Source organism: Canis lupus, chromosome 34, assembly GCF_011100685.1.
Source record: "Canis lupus familiaris isolate Mischka breed German Shepherd chromosome 34, alternate assembly UU_Cfam_GSD_1.0, whole genome shotgun sequence".
NCBI lineage: Eukaryota > Metazoa > Chordata > Mammalia > Carnivora > Canidae > Canis > Canis lupus.
Genome location: NC_049255.1, coordinates 33673421 through 33701251, shown reverse-complemented (window position 1 = coordinate 33701251; position 27831 = coordinate 33673421). Strand labels below are relative to the sequence as shown.

Below are 27831 nucleotides of genomic sequence, written 5' to 3'. Positions count from 1 at the left end.
ACGGTGAGCTTTCACTCATTCCGCATTTGAAGTGGTGTCATCCTATGTATTCGATTCATATGAGAAATTTTTTTCTCTTCAGAAAGGAGGAACAAGGAAATAAAAAAAAAAAAGGAGGGACATCTGTATTCATTTCTGGACATTTTAGACATGGCAGTTCCAAAGGACTGCGAAGCAGAAATTAATCCCACTGCCTGTGGAGTTCTGAGGACAAGCAGGGCAGCGGCTCTCATTTAGAATCCTCCTTTGCCATCTATTAAGGAGTGAGCATGGTAGAGCTGGCCATGGGGGAGGCTTTTTGATTCTCAATTCCTCTGAACATTGTCAGTGTTTAATCAATAGCTAGTCTGGGCGTCATTAAACATGTGCTCTCAGTTCAAGGTCCTCTGATCGGAATGGCTGTGGGAACTGCTCAGTTTTGCTGTCAAGTGCAAAAAAGGGGGCCTATATTCAGGTTAGCCTACTTAAAAGAGATACAGTTTTAAACCATATTGCATTAAATGAAACCTGTTTTAATGGGTCACGTGGAATATCAATTATTCTTGATCTCGTAATTTGTGCTTCCAATGCAGGATATGTCCTTACTGAATTTGAGACTCTGCACTGACTAATTTATGCTTTCTACGAGGAGAAGGGTTAGAAAATGTGTCAGTCACTGGGATGGGGTGGGGGAGCCTATTCTTCTACCTCTTAAAATTTGTAGTTTGATGATGCCATGCAAGTTAAATAACTGTGTAACAAAGCAGGATGGTCTGTTTGAACATTGAGAGCAGGGCTGGAGAGGCCTAATACACAATGTTTTGTTTCTAGTTTTAATCCATTATTCTGGTTTGTATGGAATATGGCACTTAGGGAAGCCATCGCTAGTTTCATGGAAATACAAGAGATGAAATAGTGTAGTTCTTACACCACCGGGTCTCATAAAAGTTATAATGAGAAATGAGGAAGCTTATTAAATCTTTTTTTTTTTTTTTTTTTGAAATAAGGCCAGGTTGAGACGAGACTGTTTTTAAGTTTAAAGAATTTTAAAAATGTGAGTTGTAGGAATCAGGGCATTCTCCCCAGACAAAAGAGGACTAATTAATCGGCTTGGTATAAAAACAAATTTGCATTTTTCCCCTGAATCCAAGAGAAATATTGAAATCTTGAACATTTTTCCAATATACAATATAGAAAATGCTAGAGGCAGAAAATCAATCAAACCATTCCATTGCAATTATTAAAAGTTTGAGTCATATACTATATTCACTTCTAAAATAAATTAATGTGGGCACTGAGATTATGGCAGAGCAGAACAGGCAAAGGCACTTTTCTTGCTATTGGTTTATAATCTATGAATCTCATTTGGTAGCGACCAGCATGATGAAGGCTTCTAGTAAATATGAAACCATACAATATAAAACCTTCAAATCAAATTTTAAACGATGTCAAACTAGAATAAGTCTTGGAACTCTTTTCTTTTTACTCCTACAAGTCGTTGGGTTGTTATTAAACAATAAAGCAAAATGTTAGAATTTGATGCAAACACTCATGCACTTGTAATGTATATTCAAACGATTATATATTGATTTTGACACAACTAATTTTCCAAACTGTGAAAAAAATCATACTACAAAATTTTATTTGGTCTATGTGATATTATTTTTTGTAAAATAAAATTCACATGGCTGAGCATACATGGGAAAAAGGACTGCACCTTCCTGGCATTCAGTCTCTTGACTGTCATAACCCAAAGTGACAGGATTTCTCACCAGTCCAGCCTTAAGGCAATAATCTCTTGACAGGTTCTCTCTGATTCTACATATGCCTAACCCATTTTCCAGGAAACACGATGATGGGAACCCTTTACATTTTAATTGGTGTGTTTTCCTTCCTTAAAGAGCTTTAACAATAAAATCCAAATGTCTTACTTTTAAGCAGAAATGTTTATTTTAACACAGCTGGATTTAATTGATCAGCTGTGCCCAAAGGGGATATCATGGATCTATCCCTGATGTAAACTGAGTAGCCCTTCTCAAGTTGCTTAGCCTTTCTACACCTTTGGGGTTTTTTCCCCCACATTGCTAAAATAGTCATACTAGCACCCACCTCGCAAGATTTTATGAGGCTTAAATGAAACAGTGAATAGACAGTGCTTAACACCGTGCCCTGATAGATAACAAGCACTCCATAAATATGAGCCACTGTTATCATTTAACAACGTGCCCACGTTCACACTGCTAGTTGGTGCAAAGCTGGGATTCTAACTTAGAGCTTTTAGGTGCCAAAGCTTATGATCTTTCTGCTGTGCACTCTGTGTATCAGATGTCTTAAGGGAGATTTGGATGAATGTTGGCTCCCATTCAGTTCACAGTCAGATCCCCCAACACAGGCCTGTAGTGCAGAATTTCTACATTGTCAATTGAAGTGAGAGCCATAAGATTTAGCTACCAGACACTGGGGAGGCAAGGTTGACATTCTGTTGTGAAAGCTTAAGAGTCTGACTTGTATTCCTGCCCAGACAGAAGGCCAACCCACAGCAGCCCGGATCATCCAGTGTGGGTATCTACACAGTGAGCCAATTTTTCATTTTCCAAGAGAGAATGCAGAGAATCTTCCTCTAAGTTCCCAAACTTGGGATGAAATGAGACTCTAAACTACCGTATCACATAGCATGGAAAAGAGAAGTTAGGAAAGATTACGATGGCAGATGTACTCAAGTGTCTACTTGTCTCCTCCTTCAAAAAGTATAAAACAGCTTCAGTAGACTTCGTCATGATGTTTACTGATTTCAGAGAAGTTATCTATGGAGCTGTAAACCCCAGTCTGTCATTCCAAAGCTATAATATTAACCTTTGAATCCCAGTTTCAGTATCTTTAAAATGACAATATCAATTATCTTCCTAATAAGGTTGTTGTGAGGATTGGAGATAATGTTTTTAAAATCATAGTAACTATTATTACTAATGGTCACAATCAAAATTACTCTAAACTACCTACATTCTAGAGTTTGAATCTCTGGATCAATTAATATGTCTGAGAACAGAATACTTGGACTGTGCTTGTCCAGCTTCATGTGACACATCAACACAGAGGACAGAAGCCTGAGGAGACCCGCCTTTCTCTGGGAATGCTCCAATCCAGCAGTCTTAAGCCTACAGAGGTAGGAGACATTTGGTTTTGATTTTTAGGTTCATGGGTTACATTATTTTTTTATGACTACTGAAGAGATGTTCCTTGAAGTTTTCAAGGTCAGAGTTCAAACTCCTTTTCTGCCTACCTCCCTACCTGTGGCCCCAACTTTAATCTTAACTTGCACCCAGACTTGAGGATGTCATTTCCACTTTGCCTTCAGGGTTCCAATTCTCAGGATGGCTACGTATCCCTATCTATGATTTAATATTCAGCCTGAACTTCCAGATAGTGACCCCAGCCCTGTCACAGGTTTTGTGTCTGACTCCTTGCCTTATCACTGATTGGAAATGATACTTTGGGTTCTTCCTATAGCTCTGCCCTCGATTCCTATTAGTAGCCATATTCACGATACATCCTGGCTCTGTGAAGTGGCTGCTCAGCATTAGGCTCTAGGCTCCATGAAACTTTAGGTAGTCTTCCCACACTCCTGGTATGGAGGCCAGTCTTTGTCTTCCTTGAACAACTGCTGTCGACCTCAAGCCTAGGCTCTGACAGTGAGACCTGGCATTGCTGAGAACCAATATCCCAACCACTCATCTGAATGGCAGGTTCATATCTTTGCTACATCTAGCGTTTAAAATATGGCCTATGATGTCTTTTCAAAGATCTAGGTAATAAATCCAGGCTTGAACTTAGTTTTATATTCACTTTTATATCCCATCTACTTCCGAAGAGAATTTGAGGCAATGTACAGTCTATAATAGATCTATACATCTATAATAGATCCACTAAAGCTAAGGGTAAAAGGAGGAGGGGAGATATAAAAATAACCATTGCAGCAAAACAAGGACCGTGTTATGAAATGGGGTAGAGGTAGCTAAATTAGGAATATAGGTTAAATAGAGTCCCTTCAATTAAGCCTTTAACTTAGTGCTGGGTTTCCTAGGAGCTAAAGCCATGCATTTATGTAATTCTTATCTATAAAGAGAAGCAGATCATAAAAACCCAAAATGCTCCTACTTCTAAACATAGCATAATTTATTGCAAGGATCTCTATATTTTAAATGCTGAATGAATATAGTCATTTAATAAAATTAAACACTTCATTTCAGTCATGTGCTAGGTATTGAGAATACAAAAAAGATTAAAGCCTAGTGGGGGAGGTAGACAAGAAGAGAAACCTTTATAATCCATTGTGAGAGGTTCTATGCTAGAGATGTGCCTTTAGCTCTATGTGGTGGTAAAATATAATATTTCAGAGTGCTATCCTGCCCCAGTTTTTAAGTCATGGCTCAAAACTCTCATTTTCCATTCACAGACACTTTGCTAAGCCCCCACCCCAAATACTTCCTTTATCAGACACACAAACCCAATAGCTAGAGGTCCCCAGGACCGCTTAACACCCAAAATCTCCCCTTCCTCTTTGTGCTTGTGAAATCATTCAAAATACCCAATCCCACGAAGACAGTGAGTTTAACCTAACCCCACCCCACTTGCCATAAACAAGCCACCTCTTATAGTTCCAGCTTGCTGTTATCCTGTCTTGGGTGTAACTCATGAAGTACTGAGTGGACCCTTCTCTCATTTGAAGCTGTAAGTAACCAAGTGTTCTTTCTTTCACCTGAGTGTCTTTATGTTGTCTCTTACCATTAATAGAATCTTAGGGGAAGAGAAGGAACACTGAATGGGAAGAAATCAGAAATGGAGACAAACAATGAGAGACTCTAAACTATAGGAAACAAACTGAAGTTTGCTGGAGGGGAGGTGGGTGGGGGAATGGGGTAACTGGGTGATGAGCACTAAGGAGGGCTGGAGATGTGATAAGCACTGGGTATTATATGCAACTGATGAATTACTGAACTCTACATCTGAAACTGATGAAGTACTATATGTTTGTTGGCTAATTAAAGTTAAATTAAAAAATAAAAATTAAAAAAAATTAAAAGAATGTTTAAAATCTTAAAAAACGGGTGACAATTTTGGTTTATAAGTATGGGAAGAGATACAGAAAGTCTTTCCAGAAGAGATGATTCTAAATTTTGTCTTAAAAGACAAGCAGCAGTTAGGTGAAGAGAGGTGGGGAGGAGAGAATACAAGGAGAGACGAGAAAATGTGGACTTTCAGTCAAACCCAGGAATAAGAATATGCAGAAGTAGGGAGTGTCTGACAGATAGGACACTAAAAAAAATGGTGTAGAGATGTGGAAACTTCCAGTACACTTGAGGAACTGCAAATGTTCCATGTCTCTGAGCCTGGAGTATGAAGTATGGAGTATAAATATGTCAGGTGAGACAGAAGTTAACAAAGACTCAGATTGTGAATCATCTTGTAAGCCATAGTAAGAATTCTGAATTAATTCTAAAAGCTACTTAGAGACAGTAAAGAGTTTTAAAGATGATAGAATAATTTCTTATATTACATTTTCAACAGATGTCTTGGCAATAGTTTAGATAAGATTGAATGGGGAAAGTAGGGAGGATGATACACCATTTAAGAGGAAATTTCAATAAACTTTCCTGTAAGAGATTATTAGGACCTGACTGGAAATAGTCATGTTGGAGACAGCTCTTTGGGAGAATATTATGGAGAGATTGCCTACTGGTCTTACTGGAGAACTAGATGTGTGGAATTAGAAGATAAGCCATGAGCAACTCCAGTGTACTAGGCTGGCCTGAGAATGGGTGGCTTCAGAGGAGAATACTCTAGAAGGGTAGAAAGGAAGATATATTTAGCTTTAGGCTCACTAAGGTTGAAATGCTGGGGACATCCTTAATGAAGGCCTCACACAGTAGCTGGATCTATAGGTCATGAGAACAAAGAAAGTGATCTGACTTAGTAATACCGATTTGGACATCATTCACTTCTAGCTAATTGTAGTACATAAAGCTATGCAAGAGGAAAAGAACACGGGAGAAAGTAGAGAAAGGACCAATGTCAGAACTCTGAAAATCAACAGAATTTTCAAAGTTGGGCAGAGGGAAAAGACTATATGAAAGAGGTTTAAAATCACAGAAGGCGCCTGGGTGGCTCAGTGGTTGAGCATCTGCCTTTGGCTCAGATCGTGATCCCAGGGTCCTAGGATCAAGTCCTGCATTGGGCTCCCCATGGGGAGCTTGCTTCTCCCTCTGGCTATGTCTCTGCATCTCTCTCTGTCTCTCATGAATCAACCAACCAATCAATCAATCAATCAATCAATCATCACAGAGTTGGAAGAGAACCAAGACAATGTTGTGTCCTACAAACCAAGGAGGAGAATGACAGGAAGGAAAGACGGGTCATTACTTTCAAGACATTAAGCAAAATAACTGACAAGTATTCCTTGAACCTAAGAATGGGTAATTCATGGATAAGCCTGGGAAAGCTAGTTTTAGGGAGGATTCTGGTGTTAAGATGAAGAGAAAGAGGTTGGTGATAGGGTAGAAAGAAAGACGTGATATTAGGAACAAAGTTCTAAGGAGAAGGCAGGTTAGGATTAGCCTGAAATAATAGCAGGACACTTTTTCTCTGAGTGAAGAGCAAAGCAGACACAGTGGCGAGTTAATACCATAGTTGCTGGATGGAAGGGAAAGCTATAAGGTCCCTTAGCTGCGAATTTCAGTTTTCTCTGCAAAATAAAAGACATATATTCAGTAATATATTTTGAAATCATTGAATTAAAAAATGTCTCTATGATTGTTATTAGAGAATGCACACCCTGAAACCATGCATCTCTTTTCTTGTCAGCAGCTAGAAAACTATACTGGGATACTAGATTTGGATTTGAGTTTTATGCTCATATCTGGTAGTTGCAAGCACTTAATTCTTCTGCTTCTTTTAGATGGAAGCAGTACTATTTTGTTTAATGTCTTTTTGTACTTGGTGCCCCGTAAAAATGCATAAGTTGCCTTGAAGCTTGCTGTCCCCAGTGCTTTTGGAACCAGGGAGATATAAATTGCCAACCTAGTGATAAATGAGAATGGGAAATTTTACCGCATAGTGAAAATATAGTCGTGAATATTGCTCTAAACCGCCAACAGCATTAAACATTTTTTTAAAAAAAGCAAAATAGATGGTAAAAGAATCACTGAATATACATTTACCAAAAATCCAGCAACAAAGATGTTCAATGAAAGATATCTGATCACTAAAATGAGTTTATATCTACAGCATCACACCCTCCATAATTCTTTGTAGTCCAATGACAAGTATGAAACTAATGTTAGCAATCTTAGCTAACATTTGTTGAGTGCTTGCTCTGTTTCAGGTGCTGCACTCAGGATTTCACCTGTCCTGTACCTTTCCCTCACTGCCCCCTACATATGGAGAAACAGTTACTGAGCAGCTAAGTGACTACCTCAAAGTCACACAGCTTGTATATGGGATGACTACTTATGTCATCAAATTACATTGAAAGGGGTAATTTTTTCCCAAGATATACTGTTTTCAGATTAGCCTTATTTTTTTCCACAATCCTAAATTATATGCTGTATTTTCATAAATGAAAAATTTAAAGCTAGACTCTTGTACTTCTGGTTACACAAAATCCAAAATCTCCCATTCCCAGTATCTCTGTGCACTGGACAGGTACCCTGATGGTGAGAAGATAATGTAAAAGTACATACTTAATCATCATAAAAGTTATTGATTGAAGCTACTATTTATTGAGCATCCACTCTCTCTGTGCCAGGTACTGTTTTAATCTCTTCATATTTGCATTCATCCTAGACAGTAGGGTATTCTATAATGCACGTGGAAATTATTTAGGAAACACAAGAAAACAAAATTATGTATCTTTATTTGATACAATATATATTATAAAAACCTAACTTGCAAAAATACTTTACAAATGTGACTAGAAAAGATTTTATTTTCTGAAGGAAGACACATAAGATTATTCTGAAGGAAGATAGTTTCCATACAGAGAGAAGGAAGGAAAGGAAAGGCACGTGGCAGTGTGAAGGCCTCTGTGCTAACATTTCACTGTCTTGTTCTGTTTTGTTCTAACCTTGGATACAGAAGGTAGAGTTCACCATCATGCTCAGTTCAAGGAAAATTCTCATCACCCCCTAGTCCTTGGAGGGACCTCCTTGTTTGATGTGCTCACTTTTAACCCTAGAGTTCATTGTCAACTTCTTCCAGTCCCCCTGGGCCACCATTCTAGGGTGTTAAATGCATTCCTTTTTATAAGATATGTGTCCTCGTACAATGTATAATATTGATTTTCGTGAATTATTATCCTGGTTTTATTAGGTATAGACACAGCTAGAGAGAGAGAGAGAGAGATGATAGAGACGCTGAAGATCAGAGAGACTAAGAAACTGGGCCAAGATCACACAACCCTTATGTGATTCAGTAGAATTTAGTCTTTAGTCTGCCACTGTCTAAAATTGTCAGTCTTACCTTCCCAAGTCTTCAAACTGTGGAGAAAAACTGTAGAAAAAAGGGAAAGTTTCTAAATGCATTCCAAAACCCAAGCAGTTGGAAAGTTTTTGAATTGGGTTAATAATCAACAACATGGATGAAAACTTGGAAAGTTCATGATTTTTCACAAGGCTATGGAATGGGGATTGAGGAGGACAGAGGGGAAATGTTCCTTAACTTCAATTTTGGGGGCTTAGCATTTATCATCTACCACACAAAAGTGATTAATATTGCGAGGGCGAGGAATCTGCTCATGACTGAGAGATACCATCAATCTGACAAACTAAACAATTTTTTTAACCTGACATATCCCTTCTCAAGACATCAGCTGTCATCTGAAATGAATTCTGTTTCTAATTTGTCTTCATAAATAATGCAACTAATTGAAAGGTAGTTACAATGAAAGTCTTCAACCTCTTTCATCTCCAATTTTAGGGCAATCTCTTTGCATTCCCTGGAAAGAACCTTCTACTCCTTCTCTCAGATAAAACTTAGACATCCCTGATCAGAACACTAAGATCAAAACAAAAGAATCCATTGTGCAAAGACCACCACATCTAATGGTTTTTGTAATTTTTTTCCTAAGTTTAGCATTAACTTAAAATGTGAAACTCCTAAAAATCTGATATAAGAAAATGTATTCAAGCTCAAAGTTTTACGAAGGGTATCTTTATTTAATCCAATTTCTAGGTTGTTCTTCCCTCCTCTTCTCGCCACCTAACTTCTGCTTTATTTGGAATTAAAATATGACCTCTTACTCTGTCACACACTTATTCGCATGGAAAAAATCTTTGGTTTGCAGTTTTCCCGTTACCTTTCTTCTGCCTTTTTGTTCCCTCTCATTTAGTGAGAGTACAAAGGGACCATTGAACAAAAACAAATTCTGACCACTCCCAGCAACTGGAAATGAAGAATTCTTGTATTAAAAACTAAAATAATTAAAATGTTGTCGATCTGAGGTTTTTGTGTGCAGACATCAATGATTCCATTTGTTTATTCGTGAGCACAGACGTTAATAAACCTATGTGCTGAAGGCATGAAAGCGAGGTAAGAGAACTATGCAAGCATTAAAACTTCCAATCATTTAATTATTTCACCCCTCTGGAAAGGCCGATTTCAACAAATATATCAGGGGAAGGACATGATTATGAATGCAGATTTGAGCTGAGTGTGTTTCACCAGGTTGCTATTAAAAATGGAAATTTATGAAAGATTTTGTGAGGTATATCAAATTATAGCTAAAACCTTACAACTTACTTAAAATGCAAATTATACAGCTAAATAGAGAAGATTTGGGTAATATAAATTATTTTGGTATCTAGCCCCTGGCTGTTAAAAAATATCCACTGGTGATAGAAGGAGTTTAGTCTACATTATCATTACTACTTATATTTAGTAATATTTACTAAAGTCTGCCTCTCAACAATGAGAAAATCACTAATTAAAAGCTACTGAAGGATAATATATTCTGTAATAGAGAATGTACCAGCAAAGGTCCAAAAACTAGAAATACTGCAATGCATTTGAGTTTTTCCCCAACAAGAAAATCCTTCTGGGTAAAGTCCTTCAATTTTAAAATATTCTGTTATAATAATAGCTAACATTTAAATAATACTTGCCAGGTATTTTGCAGGTATTGACTTATGTCTAAAAGTAAGAGGGGCAGCCTGGGTGGCTCAGCGGTTTAGCGCCACCTTCAGCCCAGGGCCTGATCCTGGAGACCCAGGATCGAGTCCCACATTGGCTCCCTGTGTGGAGCCTGCTTCTCCCTCTGCCTGTGTCTCTGCCTCTCTCTCTTTCTCTCTGTATCTCTCATGAATAGATAAATACAATCTTAAAAAAAAAAAATAAAATAAAAGTAAAAGAGAAGAATGAAGATAAGCCAGAGAAGGGATGTATAAAGAACACCAATGAGTATATTAGTCTCTCAGGTGCCATTACAAATACCACCGACTATGTGGTTTAAGCAATAGAATTTAATTTGAGAGTCCAAGGCCTATGTTCCAGAAGGGTTCAGTTCCTGGTGAGAGCTCTCTTCTTGGCTTCAGATGGCCACCTTCTAGCTTAGTCTCATATGGAGGGAAGAGAGGGCAAACTATTTCTAAGATAGGAGATTGGGCTAGATTATTTCTTAGATTCTTCTCGAATAAAATTATTAAAAATGGTGTTTTCACAAAAGCAATGATATATCTTTTTTTCAATAAAAACATTGAAGAAACACGCTCATTTTTATTACACTGGATATACAATTCCTACCCTGTTTTTATGCTTGGACTTTCTAAAGTCTGAGTTCTTCAAATACTTTTTAAAAATTATTTATTTATTTATTTATTTATTTATTTATTTATTTATTTATTTATAATTTAAGAGAGAACATGAGGAGGGAGGAGGAGCAGAGGGAGAGGGAGAAGCCGACTCCTACTGCGGGAGCCTGATGCGGGGCTCAATCCCAGCAATTGGGATCATGACCTGAGCTGAAGGCAGATGCTTAACCAACTGAGTCACCCAGGTATCCTCTTCAAACACTTTTTAAGTAAAATTAGAGCTCTATAGAGTAATTATTATATATAGTTCAGAGGAGTTCTTAAAAATATACGTTAATAGATGATTTTTTTTTTTTTATGAATTAGTAACTTTAGAAGCTCCATAAAATTAAAACACTTTAGAGATGCAGTAACTTTAAGGCCACTTTGTCCAAGTTTACACATAAGGAAATGAGGGTGCAGAGAAATTACATGATCTGTAGAAGTCCACAGGCCAATTTCGATTTCCACTGTGCCCCCGTCCCTAATCCATAGGCAGAGTTAGTGGTGGGCTGGTAAGAACATCGACACATCTATCTGGTGATTGCTACAAAAGATGACTGCTAAAAGTTTCCATTTTTTAAGCTTTTGGTTTCCAAACAAAAGAAAATTTAAAAGTATATGAATTGCTTGATAATATCTGTGTTAATCGAGACTCTGAAGAGCAAATCAAATCTGGCAAGAAATCTGGTTTAGTCTGCTTTCCAATGCTGTGTCTGTGCCCTTCCCCCATCAGGCATAGCTAGTCTCACTTATTGTGGTCCTTTACCCATGTAAGGCATCTCAGACTGGCTTTTTTGATGCTGTCTCTCAGGAGAGGTCACAGTGGGCCAGGAACTCAAGGACAAGGAGCCAGGCCTCTGGCTTGGAATCTTATAAAAAAGGAGGCTGTAAGGAGAAACAGTCACTGACCAGCTTTGCTTTAGACTGTAAGAGAGTAACATGAGATAGTGCCATGGCACAACAGTGAGATCCTCCCATAGGTACACCTTCTTAAGAAGTGCCATCATAAGGACAAGAGGACATGTAGATATTTTGAGGTGTCGCAGACACCTTAGGAATCTGATGAAAATAATAAGCCCTAGCCCCCAGAAAAAAAGATATGCATTCCAAAAATTTACAGACAAATTCAAAAGCTCAAACTGAAGTCCACTGGGGCTAAGTTCCTCAGTTTTAGGGGGATCACATTTTATTAGTGGTCCAAGCGACCTTTTAAAAGGAACCAAGTAGCCCATACACTCATACTTCTGGCAGAGGCTGACTAGTAACTGCTGGCCATATATCACCACAAGTATACAATCCCTAGAGAGGGGGCCCTTTAAAAAAATGAAATCATCTGAAACTCTGTAAATGTGTAGGGGTGCAAGGAGTTTTCTTTATGGCAACTGTGATTAAGAAAAAGTGCAAAGAGCACCAGAGGCCATAATTCAAAAAGTCATACTAGCTTAGGCCTATGACTGATGGGCAGAATGGGGCAGAGGAAGAGGGAAAAAAAAAAAGAGGGAGGAAGGGAGAAATGGAGGCAATTAATCCCACATACTCCAAAGTAGTGGAATCACAAAATTCCATAACTCCGTCTTCTCTTTCATGACTCTACCATGAGTCGTGATGAATTCTTCTCTACTACAGCTCTGCGGTACGCATCAACCACCATTTTCTGTCCCCTGCCAGTTAAAATATCCCAAAGGGAAAGGGGGCTGATTTAATTTTCTTGTTTTTAAAAATCTCTGACCCTTCCCACAATATAACTGAAAATACAAACCAATAGGAAATTTAGTTCTCTACAGCTAACATTTTTTTTCAAGACAAATAAGCAAATAGTTCTTATGCTCAACCTCACATTACTAGTCTTTGAACACAAGTGCTTAAATTCTTCTTGAGATCACTTTAACAAGAATGCTATAATTGTGTCAACTGACATTAAGACCCTTCAGTGTATTATGTGAGACAGGCATCAGAATTTCCACAAAGATTAAGTGCTGGTCTGAGTCTAGTACATTCTGTAGAGTAACATCGAAGGGGTTAATGCTTTAAAAAGATTACAGCCATGAAATCCATATTTCTCATTAGCTAAATCTGTAAAACAAATCTATATATATCTATGTATCTATATCTATCTATCTATATATATATACTGAAATTCTGCTTGAGAAGATCGGCATAAGGAACTGTAAATAAGCTATTACCATGGTGTCCATGTATCTGCACAGTAGGACTTGGCTTTTAAGGAACATAAATAGAAAAGATAAACCATAATATCCTGATCCAGCTCCACTTTTGACCTGAAGTCATTACAACAAAAAATTAGAAAATTCAAGGGCATTGGTGGTGAGCAATAAGGAAAGCACTTAATGTTTTTACTCAGAAATATCCATTAAGTACCAGAACTTAGAAAATTATGTAATTTCTAAATATAATTTCTATATACCTGTGTATCTAATGTATTTGGTTATTAAAGTGCTTATTTGCCCTTATCATACAGACTAGATATCATAGGTTTATATAAATCACTACTTTGCAAATATTTTTATGTCGGATATAAAAATTCACCAGTTCAGTCTTTACTGATCAATACCTCATCTGCATGTATCAATAATCCCACTGCTCCTAAATATTTTGTGACTGAGATAAGTTAGAGCAGAAGTTTAAGGATGTTACCCTGAAGGCCTCACAGGTTGGGGATGTGGATGAGAAAGGGATTCCTGTTGCTAAAACCAGTAATTCTGCAAAAAGAAGGGGTTATTTGGATTACATAAATATGCATGTGCTGCTGTCCCACCACTTGTGCCTGCTGTAGATATAATCATGATGCTATTGAGTTCCCTGGTTGCTCGGGGATAACTTCTTTTTTTTTTTTTTTAAGATTTTATTTATTTATTCATGAGAGACACAGAGAGAATGAGAGAGACACAGGCAGAGGGAGAAGCAGGCTCCATGCAGGGAGCCCAATGTAGGACTGGATCCCAGGCCTCCGGGATCACACCCTGGGCTGAAGGTGCTAAACCGCTGAGCCACCCAGGCTGCCCTCGGGGATGACTTCCATCTTCATTTTCACTCAACTTTGGCAAAGTCCTTCTTTTTTGCTCTTAGGACTCATTTTCTCATATCAAAATCAGATCTACAACCAGGACATCTGTACCTGTTTCCCTTGGTCTTCTCTCAATTTCCCATAAGGCATGGCCAGAAAAAGAAAGAGGGAGTACAGGTTATGAGACTAGCTGAAATTGGCTGATTCCTATTTCAAGTTTCATAATTACAGAATACTTATAAAATAGTAATAATTTTGAGTAAATGGACTAGTGAACAAGCCCTTTATAAGTCAAACCAGCAATTAAATTGTTCTGAACAAGATGCTACTTTTTTAATATAATAAATACTTTTAATTTAAAAGAGACCTTGAAATAAAATTGGAATGTGCATAATTCCATCTGGGGATCATCATTCAATTAAAAACACACACACACACACACACACACACACACACACACACTTTTAGGGCAGCTCCGGTGACTCAGTGGTTTAGCGCCACCTTCAGCCCAGGGTGTGATCCTGGAGACCCGGAATCGAGTCCCGTGTTGGGCTCCCTGCATGGAGCCTGCTTCTCCCTCTGCCTGTGTCTCTGCCTCTCTCTCTCTCTCTCTCTCTCTCTCTCTCTGTCTCTCATGAATAAGTAAGTAAAATCTTTAAAAAACAAAAAAAGAAACCCACTTTTATATAAGTTACTTTAGTTAAAAAAACAAAAAAGAGCATGTATAAATCATACAAAGAGCACGGTGTTTTTAAAGTTTATTCTATCTTTTTTCTTTGCACAAACTTATTTTAGAAAATCTATAAAATTCAGAAATACACAAAGAGGATTTAAAATAATAACCCAAGCACTCAAAACTGGTATCTAAGAACAGTTTGATGTACGACAAATTATAGTAACCTCGTATTTCACGTGTGTAGTTTTTAACTACTCTTGAGTGACCCCAAGATCCTTGACCTATATACTCTGCTGTAATTTTTGCCATTATAATCACGAGCCCAGTTCTGAGTCTGATCTGAAGCGAGTGAACATTGCAGCTAATGATCCTAACAGTCCGGCATCCTCTCTTCCTTGTGGCCCTGTGCTGTACTTGCGTATTAGCAATAAGTAACAAATGCATACTTCACTGCATATGGAGAAATGATATCCTATGGAAATATTCACTCATTTGGGGATTCAAATTTTGCTTGTGCATGTTAATTTCTATATTTCCCACCCCATCATTTTTGTCTTTTGTCTTTTGATAGCAAAAGACAAAAGACAAAAATATTTTTTTTTTTATTCTAAGAGACAGATTTGTACTTGAAAACCATCAGTTTCTATAGGGATTTTTACAATAGAAAAAAAACCTCTCCTTCCTGCTCCTACGTGGGCAGGTCGATTTTCATTGAAAATGGCTTCAAGCTGGTTCTAATATTTACTCACTTATGCAGGTGCATTCATCAGCATGGAGTCTGTATCCCGTATCACATTCACAGTGGAAGGTGCCCAGAGTGTTAATACAGCACTGCTGGCAGCCTCCATTCACCACCACACATTCATCGACATCTAGAGGAGAAAGACAGATGGCCAGGATTACAATGTCATTCCAATGTCAGCTTCGGAGAAGCGGCACAATATTTCTTTGATACACAGTATGTGTTATATTGTACAAAGGCACTGTCTCTGTTGCCACAAATCTTTGCTTGTTTGATCCATTTTGCTCCACAGTGTAAACAAGAAAATGTAGATAGAAACTTTATTGAGCTTTTTAAAGCCCCGCAACGATGAGCATAGGGATTGTCTCACAGTTTTCTATTCTTCACATACTAGTTAATTAGACAGATCTGAGATACAGATATTTCCTTGGGGAAGGAAAACCGGAGGGGAGAATTTCAATGAGCTACTCTATCTGGAGCAACACACGCTGGTAGATAAACACCTATTATTGGTCTGATGCTGCCGAATAAAGCCAATAATGGAGTTAAGACCTTGAATCTCCTTCTCGTGTGCTATGGTGGATGGACATCAAGGCAAAGAGATAAATTCAAATAAAACCATGGTTTGGAGCTCTTAAAAGTACATCAATACATTTGCTCCATTGATTCAAGCTTCTTCCTTTTCACTCAGGGTTCCATTTTTCCGAAATACTGAACATGTGTATGTGAAGTTTAACTGTAGAGAAAATGAAAAGGATTAAGACTCATGGTCACCTTTGTCTTACGATCAGTCAAGGTCATGATAAATTCATGTAATATTAGCCATTCTCTAGGAAAGGAAAATAAATTCATCTCCCAGAATCTCAACTTCCATATACCCTATGTAAACCCATACTAATGTATCTAAAATCATGGGGAGAAGACACCAAAAGAAGCAGGGAAAACTTTTCAGGTAATCCATGAATAAAGGGCTTCTAACTTTTCTTGTTTTGGAGAATTTCTTTTTACTTGGAATCTATGTCTTTTGGCAAGTGTCAAAGTGAAAGTCAGGCAGAGGTGGAGATTTAACGTGAGAAAGTATGTGTCTCAGGGAGAAAATGTCCCTGACCTCCCGTGTCCTCCATCCCTGATACTCTGTCAAAGAAGTCTGGGTCTGAATATTTGTCACTAAAATGTGTTATCATGATAGACAATTAGCTTTACATCAAGTGAGATTAATTTTATAGGGCAAGATGCTTATGTGAGAAGGCGTCAGCATTGACAAGGAACACTATGTCAGTGCCTCATCGTAGGACTTTTTCATACTAGAACGATCTGATCTACAATGAATGCTTTTAACTGTAGTAAAAACTACAGACCTTGACTTGCAGGAAAAAAAAAAAACAGTTTTCTTTCATTTGGCATTTCTCTGTATGTGTGTGTGTATGTGTGTGAGTGTGTATGAGAGAGAAAGAAAAAAAATCCATATTTTGTATAATCTAGTATTTTCCTTCTAAATTTAAATATCCTGCTATAATTTCTGATATTTTTAAAGGAATCTTATTTTGGAAATAAGAACTACTAACTTTTCAAAATATTGGAATTTTTATTAAATTGTGAGTCTATGATAAACAACCTGTAAGTCTTTTTCATATAAACTAATGTTGATTCAGAATTCTCCACTTGTTATTTGTACTTTACACAGGGCTTTAACATCTCTGCCTATTAAATATTTATCTTTCTAGCTTTAGGATAGGGTTGAGATATAATTTTGAATTTTATTTCTGTCACCTCCTGAATTAGATAGATATCCTTCCCAGGTCTTTCACTTCCGATGTACAAGTAAAACCCTTAATTCCCAAGAATGTGTTTTATATGATAAAAGCATAAAAAATTCTATGAAAGTTATTACGATATACAATATATATGTACTAAATACATAGAAATATCTTAAAGGGTGTGCACAAATAAAAATGATTACTTCTGAGGACAGATGAAAGGCATCTAGATGGAGTGGAGTGCAGGATGTGTGTGTGGGGGAGGGTGTTCGACAAAAGAGATTTTATCATCTCCAGTGCTCTAATTTTGTATAAGAAAAAGTTATTCTCGTGTTACTTGTAATAAAATGTAATTTCTTTCTTTTTAATTAAACTATAGTTGTCACAAAATGTTACACTAGTTTCAGGTGCACAACATACTGAATGGAAAAATCTGTATGTTGTGTTGCGCTCACCACAGGGTACCGACCACCCATCACCATTATTAGTGCTATTCCAATACCCTTGATTATATTCCCTATGCTGTACCTCTTTTTCCTGTGTCTTATTCATTCCCCAAACTAGAAACCTGTATCTTCTACTCCACTCTACCCATTTTTTCCATCTCCCCACTCTTCACTCCTCTGGCAACTACCCATTTGTTCTCTGTAATTTATGGGTCTGTTTCTGCTTTTTGCTTGTTTATTTGTCCATTTGTTTTGTTTCTTAGATTCCACATGTCAGTGAAATCATAGGGTATTTGTCTTCCTCTGTTTGATTTATTTCATTTAGTGTACAAAAGTAGTTTTAAAGAAGTACAACTTCCCTTTGTCCCTCCTCATCAAGCTTCATTAATTTTCTGACAGAAGAAACCAAATTAATATAAAAAAGAACAATCATTGGGTTTATTCCAAGGACAAGAATGGACATCAATTTTGAGAGTGAGTCTTCTTTCTGTATGTTTTCATGTGTTCATATTCTAAATGTGCCCTGGAGCTATAACTGAAGTACTATAAGTTATTACACACACACGCACGCACGCACGCGCACACACAACCAAACTGCCACTGGACGTTGAGTTAAAAATCTTGGGGAAAATATCTTTTGTTGTTGTTGTTGTTGTTTGGAAAATATCTTAGTGTTGAAACTTAGTAGCCTGTCACTTTGCTCTCTGAAACTATATTTGCTCATCTATAAAAGGGGATAATAATGATTATCGTATGTACTATGCTATGATTTTCTTCCTTCCCTATTCATGCACAAAATTTTGAAAAAGATTGGTAATGATTGAGATTACATGTAGAAATTAAACCACAGACAATTTTCGTCCACAAAATAGGGGAGTTAACAATGTAAGACTATAAAGCAAGAGTGTAAGATAGAAACAGGAAGAAACATGGGAATTCAGAGGAAAAAAAACCCATTTGGGGCTAGAGAGATAAGGGTAAACACTGAGCAGTAAGTGGATGGAGAAGAGGGTGAGTAATCCAAAGGTGCAGTGGTTTGAATGTGCACAGTGTCTGAGGTTCGGCATTCCAGCATTCAGATCTGTCAGGCTGGAGAGTAAGACTGACAAAAGAAAGTAAAGTTGAAAAACAAACCTAAAACTCCTTTTAATTAATTTGGCAAAATGTTCCTCTTCTTGATTTACAATACAATACACTTCTAGGCAGGTTGAGACATAATAGTCTGTGTTCACACAGGAGCTAAGCAAACTTATTAACAGTTAAAAAAAATCAATCATTTATAGAGTGGTACCAAATAGAAAGTAATTGGTTTGACTTCCTTTTTCTTTTATGCCTTCTCAGAATACATTGAATTTACTGATTGTTTGGTCATTGTTTAACTAATAGTTCTCATGCCTGGCAGCATGTCAGAACAGAAGTATTTAAAAATACTCATACCCTGGTTCTGCCCTTAAAGAGTATCATTTAATTGGTCTAGGGTGAGACCTGGGAATAAAACATTTTAAAAGCACCCTAAGTGATCTTAATGTGCAGCCAGAGTTGAGATTCCCCTGATGTAGTTAATGCTTTAAGCACCTAGGATCTTGTTAAAATGAAAATGCTAATTCAATAGATTTGGAGCTGAGGGGCTGAGATGCTGCATTTCTATCTAGATCCAAGGCAATCCTGATGCTGCTGGCCTGTGGACTGTACTCTGAGAAGCACAAATGTAGACAGACTTCTATTCAATTATAAATGTCACATGGATCACAAATGTCATGATCCAGTTCAACTTCTCAGTTGTTTGACCAAAGTATACCAATTCAGCTCAAGTGGACAAATACTCTGGTCAAAATGATATATACTTTTCTATTTGTCTATATATATTCTGTAATATATATTTATATTTTTTCACATGTTCTATATTTTTATTTTAAAGATTTATATTTTAATTATCTACCCAAAACCTCTGAAAATAAGCCACCAATATTTCCCACAATATTCATTCAATAATAGTTAATAATTTCAAGACTATTTTGGCATCATTTGTTATGATAAATTACTTGCTTCTCTAAAACATGAAGGGCACTTTAGTTCTTTTCTGATGGAATATCTCTGATATAGGATAAAACCGGGTTAAATTGCCATGATACTAGACACTCATGCTGAAGCTGTCACAAGTGATTTTCTTTTCCATCAAGATTCTGCCCAACAGAGTTAAAAACCAGAAATGTCAATATTACATTAAAATGTTATTATCAAGTATACTTCATGTGAAGAAACTATTTCTCCAAAAATTCTCTGAGTTATATCTTCATGTTAGATGCTTAAAGAAAGCCCTGCCCTTAGAATTGGAGCTCTGAGACACTGCTGGGAATAATGATAAAGTGATTAGAATTTTTTCAGTATTATTTCTGTGATATGGACCAAGGATTTCATGATTGTTATACTATAAAAGAATGTCAAAAAGAATCAACTATGTCTGGTATTTTTCCTTTCAATGTCCTTTCTCTAAATATTTCTGCTGTATTTATTCCCAAAACTATTTCCCCAGATGGTCACAGAATATAATAGCTTAAAAGAATTCACATTATTATCAAATATATTTTGCACATAAAAGCTCCCTGAGACAACAATGATCCACTTTTGTTTCCAAACAACCAAAACTGTTTCATATTATTTTCTTAGAGTGTACAACCAGAATAAGATAAATTATTCTTCCATTTCCCTTTTAATATATTATTCCAAGAAACCTGTTGATTGGAAATGGGTGTTCCAGTTGCTTTACAATGGGGATTACATTGTAGAAGTGTTAGGTTGGAGGAAATATTGAAGGGTGTAGTAAAGATCTCACTAGATTTTCCATGTGGCTTTATTTTCACTCTGTTCTACCATAGAACTTTCACTCTGATACAGTATATCAAAACTTCTAACTTTTCACTTGTAATTCTGTAGTGACTGGTTGAATGAACTCCTTAAGGTCAAAGATTCTGTTGTATTAAGCTTTTCTGGCATAGTGTCAATATTCCATAAATGTTGTATGAATGAATGAATGAATGAATGAATGAGTGACTTGGGAGTCATGCACAGCATTAGTCTTTTTGTCTACCCACATTCATTCATAGGATTTCTTAGAATTGGACTCTTATTGCACTTGTCTCTCTTTACCTTGCAGTATGATGCTTGATATTTGTTTTGTCCATTAACAAGTAGATTTTAAAATCCAGGGCACAGAATAATTTCTAAGTTTGCAAGTGAATAAATTGAACTGTGTCTGAGGTGAATATTTACTGATTGTCTATTAGGGGTTTCATCCATTTTTATCTGTACTCATACTAGATAATCCCAGGTTTTCCTTTGAGGAATTTTATCTCTTCCAATTTAGAAAAGGCATACAGTTTATATGAGACTGATGAACACAACTCCTCTCTCAAATCCAAGGTAGACTCTACTTGACATTATCTTACCTCCATTTGCCATAGTAATTGAACAAGTTTATCTCCTCATTCACATATGGCTTTCTCAGGAATGAATGAATTTGTTCAGATGTGATCTAGTCAACATGAAGCTCAACGTGTGGGTTGGGAATTCTGGGACATAGAGGTCTTCTTGTTCTGGAAATTATAATGTGTGGGTGTGAACTATTTTGTTTCCATGAATGAAACTACACTAAAGATAAAGCCAACAAGCAGAACAGAACTATGGTTCTTCATAGAGAACCATAGTTCAACTCTGACTGAACCATGCCTGAAGTCTTCCCTACCTCTAGACTTCTCAGTTAATTGATCGAATAACCCCCTTTTACTGTTTAAGCATTTTGAGTTGTTTGAGTTATAAACAATTCTATTGTTTATAAACAAAATCATCCTGATATATGTATACTGTAAAGATGGTGTGCAAGACTCAGTATACCATTATCAAAAAGATTTCTTGTCCTCTAATCAGTAAAATGTTTTAATCTATATTTTATCAAGGGTCAGGAAAAGTCATGTAGCTTTCCATTATAGTTTACTGGAATGATTATACTCTATCAAGATTCTAATAAATTTGGGGGTTTATCACAATTTTGGTAATGGTTTCCTTATAACCCACCATTGAGTGATCCTTCCCAAGTTTTTCTCCCACACTTTGGCCTCTACTTTCTCCATGTTCCTTTCTAGGTAGATACCTCTGGTAGCTTGATGCTCGGTTGGTAGGAAATAAATACATGCTGCATGCTGCTAACTTTGTGGATACTAGTGTTTTCCTACCTTCTTCCTTTTTTAAATAAATAAGTAAGTAAGTAAATAAATAAATAAATAAATAAATAAATAAATAAATGTACCAGCTTTCTAGCTGAGACATTCACCCAGCAGCAGAAATGGCCTTTCTTAGCAAGAAACCATCTAGTTCACAAAGAGGCAAACAGGATGGTGATATGTACTTTTAAAAGAATTATAGTATTAGGAAGGAACAAAGCTCAAAAGACTTGTTACCTTGTGCTGAGGATAGGACGATATATGTTTTATAGAAAATGTAAGTCATTTGGTCTTATAAAGTAAGGATTAAAGCAAATAAAACAAAACAAAACAAAAACAATGGTGCTAGAGATGTGGCTGGGGCCTGGTCATGGAGGGTCTTTTCTCCTATACTAAGGACCATTACTTTATAGACAATGGGCATCAGCAGAGTGAAGAACAGATTAGATAAGTGGGTGACTGAAGGCAGAAAAGCCAAGGAATAGCTATCACCAAACTCCAGATGAAAGATGATAAGGACTTTATCTAAGTAGGAGTGTAAATAGAGAGATGTGGGCAGATATAAAGGATGTTAAAGATTAAAAAAAAAAAAACATGAGTTGGTAATTAAGTAGATATTATGGAGAAGAAAGAATCAAGGTCAACTGCCTTGAGCAATTGGATAGATGGTTGTGGCATTCACTGAAATAGCAAAAGAGGAAGAACAGTTGATAGAATAGTTCAGTTTTGAACATAAATGACTTGATGGGCAAGAGAGATGGGAAGTTGGGAACTGAGTGTGTGGACCAAAATCAGGAGAGAAATATTGGCTGACTTTTCAGCTACCGTCTATCTACTTGGACAAATCTAAAAATCAGGAGTCATCCTTGGTACCCTCTTCTCCTTCACCCATTTCCAATCTAGTAACCATATATTGTATCAGACTTATCTCCTAAAACATCTCAAATCTGCCACTTCTCATCTCCACTGGCATTACTCCAATCCAAACTGTACAGATGATTATGATAGCATACTAAAGCTCCCTCCACATCCACATTGGGGCCTCCTATATCTTTATGCTATATCACAGTGATGTTAAAAAAAAAAAAAAGATAAAGTCACCTACTCTCTCACCCATGTCATAGATTTGTACCCTCCAATCACTTTCCATTGCTCTTAGAATTATATCAAGCAATAACATGGTCTGCAGGTCCCTGCATCACACTCTCTGATCTTTGCCTCATTCTCTAATTCCATCTTGCTATTCTTTTTCTCTTACTGTGTTTTAGCATCTCTAATCTTCTTTAAGTTTCTTGAAGACTACTTCTTTTGATTTTCTCCTCCCCTCCTTTACCTAATATCTGTGCATCCTACAGATGTCCACCCAAACACCACTACCTTAAAGAAGCCTGTATTTCTCCTTCAATGTAGGTTGGATTTATGTGTTATACTTTCTTAGGACTGTTTTTCTTTTGGAGCCACTAAGTCATCTATAGTTGTAGATTCATGTGTGTGATTATTTGATATCTGTGTTCCTCATTAGTGACTATGTCCATGAGAGCAGAAACACTGACAAGTTTTACTCACAATAGTAACCCATGGAAAAAAAAATAGTAACCCATGTTTGACGGATAAAATATGCTTTATAAATATCTGTTAAATATGTAAATGAATGAGGTACAGTGTATTGGGCATTTCCACATAGATAGTAATTCCAGCCACAGGAGTAGATGAGAGAACTAAGCAAAATCATGTAGATAGAAAAGACAAAAGGACTCTAATAGAGAACCCTAAAGAATATCAACATTTAAGGCAAGCTGTTGTAGAACATACAAAGCTAACCACAAAGGCCATTCAGAGAAGTAGGAGGGAAATGGAGAGTCTGGCAACATGGAAACCAAGGAAGGGGAGTGGGTTTAAGAAGGGAATGTGTCAACACACAGGTGTCAAGTTGGAAGTGCCATGGCCCATTGGATTTAGCAAGAAGAATTTTACTGATGACATTGAGGAGGAGGAGGATGTTAATAATAATAATCTACCTGACAATCACTGAACACTTACTATTTGCCATGTACTGCTCTAAACTCTTTACATATATTAACAGACTTAGTACTCAAAATACCCTGTGAGGTAGATACTATTATACCCCTACCTACAGGGGAGGAAGCTGAGACATAGGAAAGTTTCAATGGAGTGGCTGATACGTATCCCAGATTACAGTGGGTTGGGTTGAAGAAGAAATGGGAAACAAAGAAAGGGAGAAAGTACGTTAAAAGATGTATTGCAATAAATGTTACTATTAAGGAGAGGAGCACGTAGTTGGACAGGAGTGTGTGGTAGAAGCAGAGGGTGTTTAAGTTGGAAGAGACTTGCAGTAGCTTAAATACTGATAGAAAGGGGCCAATAAAGAGGGATGTGTTAAAGATGTAATAGAGGAAATTCTGAAATTATTGAGAATCTCAAATCACAGTAGTGCATTCCAAGAGAAGGTATATGCTGGGAGAAAACATCCACCATGGTTATTGAGCATCCCTATAATATCCATTCCATGCCTGATGACTGTCTTCACCCAAAACATTTTTTCAGAGCTGTGTTTACGCAGAGAGTTAACGTCTCTCCTGAGAAAATGAGCAGGCTTGTTTCCCCTGACTATAAAAGTGGTGGACATCCCCAAGCTCAGAATTTCCTTTGTATAATGCAATCAGTTGCATGTACAAGAATTCATAACAATCATTGGTGTCACTATTATGGGATATGGGGGGACACAAGTTGACACAAATGGAGCTTTGGCTACTGCTTTTGCCAGAAGTAACAAAGTCATTTGTTTCTGACCCAGAAGCCTCATGTCTTCTGTCAGCATCCAGTAAAAGGCTAACTTGTTAGTGTAAAAGTAGGGTAAAATCCCAGATCCTGCACAGTTCTTGATAGTATATAGAACAGAAATCACACACATCATCTCTGTTACTCTGGGTTAGAGAAAGCAAACATGTTTCAAAGCGGAAAAACCTGAAAAGCGACAGAGGATGTTCCTGTCTTCTTACCCTTTCCGCTACGCTGCTGAATGCTTGTAGTCTTGAAACTATTAGTAAAATGTGATGCTTGGAGGACCTCTCTGCCAGAGCCAGATCTGACAATCTGATCTTTTGTTTTAGCTCAGAAGGGATAAAAGAAAAGATGTCATGCTAGGGTGCCTTTATGTGATTTTAAAGAACACTGAGCATTCAAATACCCAATTCAAGGAACCAAAATTTACTATATTGTTAGCTCCTTGAGGGCAAAATTAGTATGTCTCACTGTGCTTCCAGTACCTATGTCAGTGCCTGGCCCATAGCATATGAACAATAAATATTGTTGAAAAATAAAGGGGGGATAAATGAGTAGTAGATAGCTGAATTTGCAGAGGAAGAGGGCTTAGCAAAAGAGACTGAGAGAGAGGAGAGAGAGAAAGTGGGAAGGAGCAGGGCAGTGCCCCCAAGGAGGAGTCTTTTAAAAAGTAAATGGGGGATGCCTGGGTGGCTCAGTGGTTTAGCGCTTGCCTTTGACCCAGGGTGTGGTCCTGAAGTCCTGGGATCGAGTCCCACGTCAGGCTCCCAGCATGGAGCCTGCTTCTCCCTCCTCCTGTGTCTCTGCCTCTCTCTCTCTCTCTCTATCATGAATAAATAAATCTTAAAATAAAAAAATAAAATAAATAAAAAGTAAATGAACAACAATATCACTGTTGCTGAAAATCCAATAAAACGGGGACCGAAAATAGTCTAGTAGATTTGCAAATTATAAGATCTTTCTGTTATAGTGCAGAATGTGGATAGCAAGTCAGCTTTCTGGGGTATCTATTCCTTTAAAATTTTTCCAACCCCGGAACAACCTATTCTTTGTTATTGAAAACTGAGATGCCAAGGTCACGCTTTCATGGATCTATTATATTGCTGCCTCATCTATAACATGACCCAATATCATCCCTGAGGACCATGGTGTGACGAGGCTCTAGTCTATTTTAATACAATATTGTCACCACAGTCTGTGTGTGTGAAGGAGCAGCAAGCAATGACAATAAAGCATGTACACTGAGCTTGCTACAAACACCAATTTAACATATACTTAGTGAGATACGAAATTATTTTCGTACTTCATAGGGTTAGTATCAATGGAAAAGAAAGTAAAACTGAACCCCAACAAAAATTCATGCAGTTGGTTGTGCCTAGCTAATTTTCTCTACGTTCAATTCAACTCACAGTCCAAACATATTGATTCTTTTCCAGTTTTTAAGGAAGGCCCAAACTCTCAGTGGGCTGAGAGCTAAAGATGTTATTTCCAGGGTGGATAAGGCTTCACCCTGAGCATTAGGTTAGAAAAACATAAACCTTGAGTCAAGCTCATAATTCATTTCTTAGAAGAATGAATGATACAGTCTCCAGGGATTTTGATCTTTCTGACGGTGACTGGGTCTGCTTCCCCTTTTCTCTCTAGGTCTCACATACCCTAGCACATAGATGGTGTTTAGTTTTCCCTAAGCAAATGGTGAATAAAGACACATCTAGAGAGGTAGAAAAGGGGCCATAGGAAATTGGGGAACCAACATAGGGTTTGAAATCAAAGCACGTAATGATAATAGTTGGCTAACTTCTTGCTTGATGGGAGATAACTGGGTTGATGCAGAAATTATTCAAAGAGCTTTTTGATGAATATCCTTGAATACGTAACTCTAAGGGTCTCAAATGGGAGATGAGCAAGTGGAGCTCTGTATACTCTAGAGGTCACCGCTTGAAAGGTATATCTTTTCCCAGGTGTTGGGATTCAGGAGAGAAAACACAGTGGGCTGCTGTTTGGAGAAAGAGAAAGTGGGGGGGGAGGGAATGCGTGAGAGTGAGCAAGTTGAATGAGGGAGAGTCTCCAGGCCCAAATCTTCTCTTCCCCATTGACTATCAGTGGGAACTCTCTTCTGGGAAAGTACATGTGAGGCTAGCATTCTCAACTCCGGATGGCTTGTGACTGGATTTATGCCCACTTACCAGATTCAACGAAAGAGTAAGATCTCTTATGGAAGTGAGGGAGGGAGAGCCACAAGTTGTAACAGCAGGCAAAGAAATTGAGAGTGTGGGTGATACGGGGCCTTGGACAGCTCTTGGTCACTGGGCAGCTGGGGAAATAAGATGAGGAGATCTAGATGCTGGGAATTAAGACTCAGAAAAACAACAACAATAACAGAACCCAAGAAGCTCAGAAACCAACCTCTCTCTCCCTTCCATTACAACTACTCCCTTTAGTTGACTTTCTCTCCACATCTCTATCTAAGGGGTCAGATGAGCTAAAATAAACTGGCTGTTTTATAACTTTCGGAAACCCTACTACAATTTATACCATGCATAGAACTTTGATGGAAACCAGAATAATGATGAATTGATGCAATGACTCTGGAGAGCTCCAGTAATGATTTTATCTGCACAAAATATTTCCCATCTCTCTTTTTCCTGATTACAGAGCTCCTCTCTTGTAAGCTGCCCCACAATCACCACCAAACTATTGGGTGGGCATGGGACCCTGGCTGAGACAACCTGAGAGCTCCATCGTCCTGGCCACAATGATTAGATCAAGGAAGGTGATCGAAGCCAGATGAAAAGCACATGACACAAGCCAGATAAAATAACATCTTACCAAGGACTTTTGCCCAAGGTACCTGGGAAGAAGCACTACCTTTCCTGTATGGTGCTTGAAATTGCACTTTATTTATATTATAAAGCTTGAGTTTGTTTTACATTTTTGTGAAAACGTTAAATTGTGTGCCACTTCTACTCTCACCTCTATTTCTTTCCTAGTAAAAAATTTTTATTGAAATGCTAAAAATAATTGATTTATCCAATTGTAGAATTAGAAAAGACCTCGAAAGACAAACTAGTCTAAGCTCTTACATATTGAGGAGTCCCTTCTTCAACATTTGTAACAAATGGCTATTCAGACTCTGACTAAACACGTTCATCTATAGAGAGCTCACTGTATTATCCTTTTTATGTCTTTCTCCTCCTCCTACGTCTCCTCCTCCCTTTTGTCCTTTTGTGTTTATGTGGCCTTACCATATTATAAAACATTTGGAAGGACAAATAATTATATTTTTTTCCACCAGAGAAAGTCATTTTAAAACAAAGAACATATCATAAACAAAATAGTACAAATA

At 37.4% G+C, this 27831-nt stretch overlaps 1 long non-coding RNA gene across 1 annotated transcript in view; it reads right to left on the bottom strand.

Annotated features, from left to right (window-relative positions):
• LOC119867522 overlaps nt 1–27831 on the bottom strand; it is a 125788-nt gene that overhangs the window by 54677 nt on the left and 43280 nt on the right. Inside the window, exon 3 of the long non-coding RNA XR_005383973.1 lies at nt 15271–15393. This is a non-coding gene — a long non-coding RNA (uncharacterized LOC119867522). The remainder of the gene's footprint in view (nt 1–15270; nt 15394–27831) is intronic.